The 9802-nt window shown below is 56.5% G+C and overlaps 1 protein-coding gene across 3 annotated transcripts in view; it reads left to right on the top strand.

Annotated features, from left to right (window-relative positions):
• Positions 1-3346: 3346 nt before the first annotated feature.
• The window catches only part of PDGFRA (platelet derived growth factor receptor alpha), a 46082-nt gene continuing 39626 nt past the window's right edge, over positions 3347-9802 (top strand). Inside the window, exon 1 of one of the 3 annotated variants that reach the window (XM_082653241.1) lies at positions 3347-3476. The gene's annotated coding sequence lies outside the window, so the exon portion shown is untranslated. Of the gene's footprint in view, positions 3477-4563; positions 4658-6162; positions 6282-9802 lie in introns of those variants that run through there. The other 2 variants (XM_082653242.1, XM_082653243.1) reach the window with 2 other exon arrangements.

Here is a 9802-nt window from a genome sequence, read left to right as displayed (position 1 = left end):
TCAATTCAGAAAGCCAGAAATGTGCCCCCCTCATCAATTTCATTTGAAAAACCAGTTGCAGGTTGGTGTAAATGTGATTTTCGTTAACTAACGGCTTTGATAACTGCTGCAACCAAAGGTCTCCTAAAGCCAAAGGACCTTCTGAATTCTCCGCGGAAAGTAGAATTGGGGGGCGGAGCTGGAGAGGAGGGGAGGAGTAAAGGAGAAACAAAAAGCCAACTCAGCGGGGAACGCCCATGAAAGCCGAAGGTGTGACGCCCCGAGCTGCGGCAGCGGTCTCCCAGGGGTGGGGTGGGGACCGAAAGCGCGAGCCCGGGAAGCAGGGCAGGGGGAGATTTTGTTTTTGTTCTCAGGAACCATTTCGATTTGGTTGTAAAAACTTTGTGGAGTCCTCTTTTTGATGGCTGGCTCTGCTACATCTTTTGCCTCCACTTTCACAGTCGCTTGAGCGCCTAGATGCGCAAGGTCACGCCAGAAACACCGCACTCCCCAAACTTCCCACTTGGCTCAACTCCCGAGTTGGGCCTCCTTCCCAGAGGGTCGCAGCTGCCCAGACTCCGGGTTTGGGGAGATAAACCCTCATTCTTAACCCCATGATGATCCCTCAAGGGAAAAGCAGAAGAGGTTGAAAATCAAAATCCGGGTGCAGGCTGAGACCTTCGCTCAGCTGCCCAAGCCGGCGAGGGTCACTCCTCGGGGCGCACAGGGGTGGCCCGGTCACCCGCGATGCCCCAGGCAGAAGCCGACGAGAAGAGACCCCTCAGTCCGCCTCGGCCAGGAGGCGCTTCTTGCCCGCTGCGGCTCCAGGACCACCCAGGACACCGGGCATCGGGGAGAGCAATCTGGAGGATCTTAGAACAACACGGGGAGAGCGAAACTCGGCTCGCCCCACCTCCCAGCGACGCCCGGGCTGACTGACGGGCGCAGCCCCGACCTCTCCAAGCCTTTGGCCAGCGGCGGAGGGCGGACAGCAAGATTCAAACCCGCCTATGAGCAGTGGGAGGGGCAGCTGGGCGGGACTCGTCTTAAGGAACGAACCGCCCCTTCCCGAGGACCTCCAGCCCCGAGGTCGCTCCTGACCACTGGGTTTATTTTGCTTTTGCTGGAGAGGCAGATGTTGCCCTCTCTCCATCTTTGCTCGGCCCAGACTCGGCGAAAACTTCTCCCAACCATTTGCTTCTCTGCGCCACCCCCCACCGGTGTTCTATGCCGGGAGTCTGCTCCGCAGGCCTTTAAACCGTCTGGAATGTCACACATGGAAACCTTTAGCAAATGTTTGTTAATGATCATAACAAAGGCATCATTCAAATTAGGCAGGTAATTACTACCAGAAGGACAACTGAGTGCTTACTGGCTCATCCATTCTCTGCTTTAAACTGGCGAGGAGTTATGGTCCGAAGACACCCTCCGCCCAGTCCGTTTTTCGGGCCCCTTTAAGCTTCTCTGAAATGAACTGTGAAGTTACCATTTGTGGGCGGGGAGTGCTGGGGCCCTGCGTTCGGGAGATCCCGGCGTGACCGGTCTGGCAATCTCTTAGCAGCAAAGCAGGCCTTCCTGGGTAGGCCCTGCTCCCTGCCTCGCTTCCTACCCTCTTGGGTACTTGGTATAAAAACTTAGATCTCAGCTTGACTTTTTTAATTGCATGAAAGCCAGCACCCGCGTTCCCCCTATTATTCCGCACTCCAATTTTTTTGGGGGGTGGTGTCTTTAGTTCCCGTTCGTTATCTACAAACATTACGGTATCCTGTTAGCATTCCGAACAAGGGGCTGTTCATATATTCGCCTTCAATGATTTCCTGAAAGAACATGTGGAAGTAATAGTGAGCAGGGCAGTCACCCGAACCGAAGATGCAGGAGAGGCGGTTGCGCAGAAGGGCTGGGGGTATAGGGCCCCTAGCCCAGCCTCAGGCGTCTTCCCCTGCCTGACATCCCAGGAACCGGTCCCAGTTCAATACAGCACCCCTTGGAGTACTTCTCTGGGACCATCCCCTGCAGGCTGTCCCGCGTCCATCCTCTGGATGAGGTAAAGGTGATGGCTGTCTCACGTTCCAGCCTAAACCAGGCCGCGCTGGCCGTTCTCAGGAGTGTGTGTGTTGTGTGTGGGGAGTGAGGGTGGGGGAGGGATGAGCCCCTCCACCCAGCAAGAGAATTCAAAATTAGGGAAGGCGGGGAAGGTGAACTCGCTCCCTTCCCCCGCCCTCGCTCGGCAGTCCCACTCCGCCCAGGTCTGGTTCCTGGAGCGTCAGCGCCCCCTTTCCTTCGCGAGCAGGATCGCTTTCTCCCGGCGTTGTCTCTTGCCTCGCGCCCCCGGCAAAGGGTTTGGGGCTCCGTTCTCAACCCCCAGGGCACAGGTAAGGTCCGACCTAGGCGGCGGGAGGGAGCGCAGGGAGAGTCAAATTGCACCCCCCAACACCCCCCACACACCTCCCCCCCACCCCGAGCGCGGAGGTGACAGGCTGTTTGTAGAGGATTCCCCAGACGCTCAAGCCTGAGCCTTTTTGTGTGCGTGATAGAAGCCAGGACAACCTCGCCCAGATAACCATGAAAACAAAGACATGACAAGATAAGTGCTCCAAGGGAGTAAAGGTCGTTCTGTCAGAGAACGTTCCAAACCTATGCAGACCCTCGACTCTTTGTACCCTCCTTCAAACCCGTTTTCAAACAAAACCAAACAAAACCAAAGCAAACCAAAAAACACCCATCATCTTCTTATTAGACTCAACAGTTTGCCTAATCCCATTAAAGGATTAGCAATTGCACGGAACTTTCCCTAAAAGACCCCAGGTTCAAAACGACGCGAGCGCTCGGAGATCTCTCCTGACGGCCCCAGTTATAGTCGGGCTAGGAATTCCTACAGAAGGGCCACTTCTCGATTCCAGATTTATATTCTCTCTGGGCATTAACTACAATTTAACGTGTTCTTTTTCTTCCTTTCAAAGAAAATACAAAGCAACTTAGCTGCGTAGGAAAATGTCCCCCAGATCAGGAGGCAAACTCATTCTGGAAATGATGGGCAGTTTGTATCTTCGCGAACCCCTTCCCCGGCAGAGCATCCACACCTCCCTCTTCCATCCCACCCACCCCATCTGGTCTGCTTCTCCCCGCCCCCCAGTTGTTGTCGAAGTCTGGAGGTTGGGGCTGGACCCCCTGATTGCGTAAGAGCGAAAAGTGAAGGCGCAATCTGGGGGCTGGAAGATTCAGAGCGCACGGAGTTCGAGGGAAACTCTTATTTTGAAGAGGCCGAGGGGAGGGGGGCCTTCGTTTCCTGACAGCTATTTACTTAGAGCAAATGATTAGTTTTAGAAGGATGGACTATAACATTGAATCAATTACAAAACGCGGTTTTTGAGCCCATTACGGTTGGAGCTAGAGTGAGAGAAACAGAGGAGGGGACTACAGGAGAGGACTGAAGGCCGTGGACACATTTTTTGCTCCATATGTAGGATTTTCATTGCGAATTGACATAGGAGGAGAAGGTAAGGGAGGAGAAAAAGGATTTTTGTTTCTAAGAGAAGTCCCTAATCAGGCCCTTTGGGCTACAAGAAGTGAAGTAACTTCACTTAAAGTTTGGGCGATCAGAAAAAAAAAAAAATTGGAGTTGAATTCTAGTTGTGTGTCCAGAGAGTAATTTATTTTGAATAAACTTCACTTGGAGGAAAGATAACTATAGAGTTAGAAAGTCTAGGCATTTTTAAAAAAACCACATTTTCCAGACCTATTTTTAAAAGCAGTGTTTTTCTAACAACTCTATGGCCTCCCAAAGAAATTGTTTAAGGTTACATTTTTGAGGTTTCTTTTGGGATTGGGGGTGGTATTCCTGTATACTGGGACTAGCACCTAGTACTGCTGGGAGTTGGGGCAGAGGTGTTTGCCCTCTTCCTGGCATTGGGTCCTGGAAGGCGACAGGTTTTTAACGAGTATTTTCATTCCTCGCCCGCAGTTTGGCGCGACAGCGCTGTAGCGGGTGGTGTGGAGCGCGGCCGGTGGACCGAGGGAGGTGGGGAGAGAAGAGCGCGGAGCGGGGCGCGGAAGGGGTTGAAGGGAGGGGAGGCGTGAAAGGCTCGGCTGGAGAGGGCCGGACCTTGGGTGCCCGCCGGGTGCACATGGCGCCGACCCAGGGCGCGTAATTACTGGACGACGCTGCGCCCGGTGCGAGCCGGGGCCAGACTCACCACAGCCTTGGCGGCTTCGAGACAAGCAGAGGGGGCGCGGATTTGGGCGAGGTTTGGGGAGCTCCTCGGCGGTTTGTGGGATCAGTGAAGTGCAAGGGAGAGCGGGCGCCAGCGCCGCAGTGCGCTCTGGTTGCGCGCTCTAGCGCGGGGGCGACGGCGGCCAGGGCAGGCAGGCAGGCGGTCTGGAGTAATGACAAACACATTTGGCCCCGAGTGAAGAAGTCATCGTCGCCTCGCATTCCAGCAACTGGGATTTGAGGAATTTCGAACTGCGCTCCAAGGGGCCCTCATTGTGCGCGGTGGTCCCCACCCCCACCAATCTCTGCGCGCCCCCTTCCTCGGTCGAACCGTTTATGCAAAGCCCGGGGCTCTGCTCCTGCCCAGTCCCGGCCGCAGGAAGGAAAGAAGGAAGGTCGCCAAAAAAGTGGAGAACTTCTTGTGGGGGAAGTTAGGGACAACTCGTAACGGAGAAACTTGGTTCCCAGGTAAGACAGGAAGATGGGAGGCGAAATACCTCCCTCGGGGCACCCGGACCCTGCACCCCCCTCGCATGCCCCTTTCCGCGCGGGGATGCGTGGCACTCGCCGCCCGTGCTTCACCCTCTCCAGTGTCCCTGTTTCTATTCCACTCCCTGCGCCGGCCAGAGTCTCTGCCCGCCTCGGAGCTCTCTCCTCGCGCCCCTCCTTCTTCCACCGTCTATCCCCATGGAAATCAGCTTTTATACGTGAGATTAACTTCTCCAGGCAGCGCCAGGGGAGCGGGCGGCGTCCACTTGGCTCGGAAACAACTGGGATCAGCGGTTCAGGTCGGAAAGGGTCTCGGCCAGCTGAGAGTGAGAGGGAGTGTGGCTTGACCCGAGCACCGCTGTCTGAGGGGGCCAGGAACCCCGGCCGCCTGGCCAGGTGTGAAGGAGCTGCCAGTAGCCTGGGCAAGCGTCTCAGCCGTGGAGGAAGCGAGGGGCTGTCGGTTCGCTGTCTCTCCCGCCGCCAGAGCGGCCCCCCCACCCCCGCTCTTTGCTCCCCCAGCCCATCTCCAAGGGTGAGAGGCAGATTGGGGCTGGAGAGGGAGCGTGAATGACACTTATCAGGTCCGGACTGCCCCGCGCCCGGCCCGGCCGCCTGGAAAAGCCCCTGGCTTCGCTGTGTGGGAAATGGCTTTTTGGCTCCGCAACCGAATTGCTCAACGTTTTGGACCGCCTCGCCTCGCCGCGGTCGCCTTCGAACAGAACTAGGCAGGTTTTTAGAGCAGGGAGAGACATCCGGGGCAAACGGGGCACGACAACCAGCCGCACAGCTCACGGGACTAACACCCCAGAGACCGGCGAGCCCGGGGGCCGCTGGAGGGGAGGAAGGGGCCCCCGGGACGTGAGCACCTCATTTGTTTCCGCTCTGGCTCTGGTTTTAACATTCCCTCCCATCCCCAATCTCCACCTCCATCTGACCGACCCAGGCTCTGGTACTGCTGCTTTGCTCCCCTTCCGTCTTTTCTTTCTCTCTTGCCTTTCTCCTCTTCACAGTCCTTACGGTAAAGGGGGCCCTTCCTCCACTCCCCGACAGGCGAGGGCCCGACCAGCCTCACTGACACCCTAGTGAGTCCCTGCTTCGGGCTCTTGGACAGTCTTGCTTTTGGTTTGACCCAAGTGTAGCTGGTCCAGGATTGGAGTCCCAAGAGCGAGGGGTGGTGGCGAGTGGGAGATAGACGAGGTGGGAGAAGGCACCAGGAAGGAGCCCTCAGCTGCCCCTCGGCCCTTGCACCAGCCTTTAGACCGAGAGGGACTCGAAACGGAGCCTTGGCTCCCGGCCCCAGGTCCGCTTTCCTCCGGGGGCACGGACTGGGGAGGGGTGTAGGGGGAGGGGCATCGGGCCGGGCTTCCCAGCTGCAAACGCGTCTGGCGCCGAGGCGGGCCCGTTTTGTGCCTCCTGGGGACCGGCCGTGGGCGGCGCGCAGTGCCGGGACGCATCCTGGGGACGTGGTGACCGGCGCCTTCCTGCAGACCCCGGTGGGTGGGACTCCCTCTGGCCTCCGGGGAGCTGCGATAGGGTTACATGTTGTTGATGGAAAAGTGGCAATTCATGGGGGAAAGCTAAAAGCTTGCTCGGTCGCCGAAAGGTACGGCTCTCAGCCTCCCTTGCGTCTGGTCTTACGGGGTCCGCGCGCAGCATCAGCCAGCGGGGTACGCGAGGCGGGGGGTAAGGTTTGTGGTCTTGCCTCGAGCGCGGGAGGCAGAGTCGGGGCAAATTGCTTTTCCCCACAACACTCTAGTCCGGGCTCTGCCGGTGCTTGTCTTGTGCTGTAGTGGCTTGGTGGCATTTCCTTTTGTTTTAAACTGAACAGTGAGCCAGGGATCCGTTGGAAAAGTAGATTGTAGGGGATGGACGACCTCGGAATCAGGGTGCTTCCTTCCCCGCCTATAGCAGTCTTCCCCTTCCCCGCGAAAGGGGAGCGAGAGGCGCAGGCGGCGCTTGTGTGCTTAGGGCAGCCGCGGCTGAGCGAGCGTCGGGCAAGGGGGACACTGGGGAAAGGCTGGGTTCTTAAAAGCGCAGGAGGCGCAGCCACGGCGGCCTTCTCTGCGAGCAGCTGTCCGCGGCCGTGGCGCTTTCCGACCCATAGGAGGCGCTAGCGTGCGACTGTAACCCTAAACCCACCCGGTCCTTCTCCCTCCACCCCGTCCGGCCCCCTCTCAGGTCTCAGCCGAAAACAATGCAAACGCCTAGCGTCGTGCCTGGGGCGCAGCGGCGGACGCGGGCGCTAAACCTGGGAGCGAGCGGTCGTTGCCCCAAACGCCGGGGTGACTGAGCTGACGAGAACGTGGACCAGCGGGAGGGGGAGCGGCCCGCTCGGTGTTCGTGTGGGCGTGGCGGGGCCGGAGGCCGGACTGTGCCAGCGCGGAACCACCCCGGCGAAGGTGGGCGAGCAGCGGTCTCCGCTGCGCTGTCGGGGACCCGGAGCCAGAGCGGCCGGCCGGAGCGAGGAGCTAGCCGGGTAAGATTCTCGGGGCTACCGCGCCCTCTAGCGGGCGTCCGGCTCGCAATCCGGCTCTCCGCCAGCCTCCGGCGGTCCCCGCAGCCGCCGGGTCGGAGCGCAGCGCTGAGACCCAGGGGAAGAGTAACCTCGGTCACCTTACCGCCTCCTGGAGGCCTCAGATTGACGCCTCGCGGGCACTTTGTGTGCCCGGATGGCGCTGGGTGGACGAGAGGGGCGGAGGTCTCCGGGTTTGGGGATAAGGGTAGGGGCGTCATAGTAATTACATGTGGGAGAAGCGGAGGATGTAAAATCCTGGGCGCTCTTGGGTGGGGGTCGGTGTCAAGCCCCTCGAAAGTTCTCCTGCCGCGCAGGCGGCCTCTTGCTGTTTGTTTTACGACCCTGCGTTATTATGCAATGGGAGCAGTCGTTTCCAATCAGCCCGTAGTTCCCGGGCTGCGCGGCCGTCGCGGCCCCCGCCGGGGGCTTTACGAGGGGTGACAATGGTATGCGAACAGATTGGGCAGCGCGGTCCCGGCCACGGCGTCGGGACCCCCACCTAGCGCTGCCCAGGTGGTCTCCCTCCCCTGAGCGGGCGGAAACTGCAAGGTGGGGAGAGCGTTGGTGAAACAAAACCCTGAACCGCCCGACCTCCTCCCGAGTGGCTTTTCCTGCTGAACTTTCTAAACCTTTGCGACCTGGGATGGCAGCGCCATTTTCCTGGCTCCCGAAGCTCAGTCTCCCCGGCCGACCCTCTGGCAGGGGTGATGGTGATGGTGATGGTGATGGTGGTGGTGGTGATGTCTGGCCTTCAGCGAATTCTCTTGGGGCCCCGCGGAACTTCAAGCCATTTCGCAGGCAGTTACCCTATTCCTGTTTCGATTCTGCGGGCTTTGAGCTGAGGTCACCACGAAACCTAAATGTACAACCCAATAAAATAAGAGATTGGAAGTTAAGATTTGGGACGTTTTGGCACAGAACTTGTAGCAGCATCTAAGCCGGACTGCCTGTCCCTTGGACCAATACTGCCACCTGCTGGTTTTACTTGAGAACTGCAACGACCCTGTGCGAGAATGGGCTTCGCGGATATTCTAAGCGAGTCGTGGCACCAGGAAGATGCATTTTCCACCCGGTAGGACCAAGTTTTCTTCTTCTGTGAAGTTGCAAGAGTCATTGGGCTGACAACATTTATTTTATGGACTTCTGGGTAGTCTTTCGCCTTAGTTGTTAATCCTTTGTATTTACCTAATGAGCAAAGTGCTGACCTACCACATCTGATTATCAGAACAGACCTGTGAAGAAGATAGGTGGGTTATTTGCATTTCCTTTTACAGTGAAGCCCTAGTGTTGGGGACTTGGTGAGATCAAGTATACTACAAGCTGCTACGCCTAAGGTTGTCCCATTAGGTGTCACACCAGTTTGGTGACAATCAAAAGGAAGTTGACATTGTAGTCTCCTGTGGTCAAATATCTGGTGCAGGAGAGCAGAAAGGTTTATGAGCTCAGACGGTCCCATAAAATGTTCCCATGTAAAAATGCTCCAGCCCCCGCCCATCACTGGAATGTCTAATGGAACTCAAGGAGATAAAAACAGTAAAACAGGCTCTGGTGAGGTGCAGATCCCAGTAAACACACCCTCGCTGAAGTTGCCACCAGGGTAGACCAGCATTTGGATTGCCTGGGCTGAAGTTGCAAGAACATTTGTCGCAGGGGAAAAGCAGCCCATGTAATTTTCACAGTTAGAATTAACTGAAGAGAGCTGAAATTAACTGAACCTCGGAAATCTGAATCTTGAGGTCGTCAGTGACTTTTGGGACGGTGAGAGAGTCTTCTGTGGCCTCTAGTCATGCCAGGGTGGGGTGAAATTCAGTATTCAGAGGCTCTGCAGCGGGATGCATTGTGCAGCTGGTGATCCGGAAGCCAGCTCTCTGGCTTTGTGAGAAGAATGCCATGCTCTCTCTTCTGGAAATAGTGCCCTTGCATTGCTTGTCCTGTGTTTACTCTCTAGCTTAGCATGTTGTTTTTGACTGTAGAGTCATAGTTAATGGCTCTTTGCTTCTGTTTGCAGGGACAGAGATGGCAACCTGTTAAAGAGAAAGAATAGTGGCTGCAAACAGATTTGTTTCTCTGTTTACATGACTGTATATATTGGTTCAACTTGAAACAGTGTTGATAACTACACCAGGCTTCACCACATGCGAGTTCAGATTCAGTTCTCCACTACGCAGGCGGTACAGGGCCAGTCAAGCCTCTGGGGCCTGACTGGTCTCAGTAAGTAGAAGCTGCAGTAGCCCCTCTGATGTCCCTCTCATCTAAAACATTTTTGGAGCCTGCAGAAAAAGAGGCAGTATGAAGCCTAACAGCTGCAGTTTCTGAAGCCCTTTCAATTACACTATAGAATTTAGTCTTTATAATAATGCAGTAAGGCAAGCCAGCGAGTCAGGTGTTAGTCTTGGTTTACGGAAGAGACTGAGGTTCAGAGAGGTGGCCTAGGTGTCAGATGTGGGATCAAAGCCTGCTCTAATGCCATTTCTATCATATCTTCTGAGAGAAGGAATGAAGGACCAGAGAATGGGGGGTGGGAGGAGAGACCACACTCATTTGTCTGAGAGTGAACACGGAAGAGATCTCTTTTCTCCAGTCGTTTCTCTAACCCGTGGCAACGAGCT

Source organism: Grampus griseus (genome assembly GCF_964374135.1).
Source record: "Grampus griseus genome assembly, chromosome: 4".
Taxonomy (NCBI): domain Eukaryota; kingdom Metazoa; phylum Chordata; class Mammalia; order Artiodactyla; family Delphinidae; genus Grampus; species Grampus griseus.
Note: the sequence above shows the minus strand (reverse complement) of the source record. Positions and strands in the feature narration are given on the sequence as shown.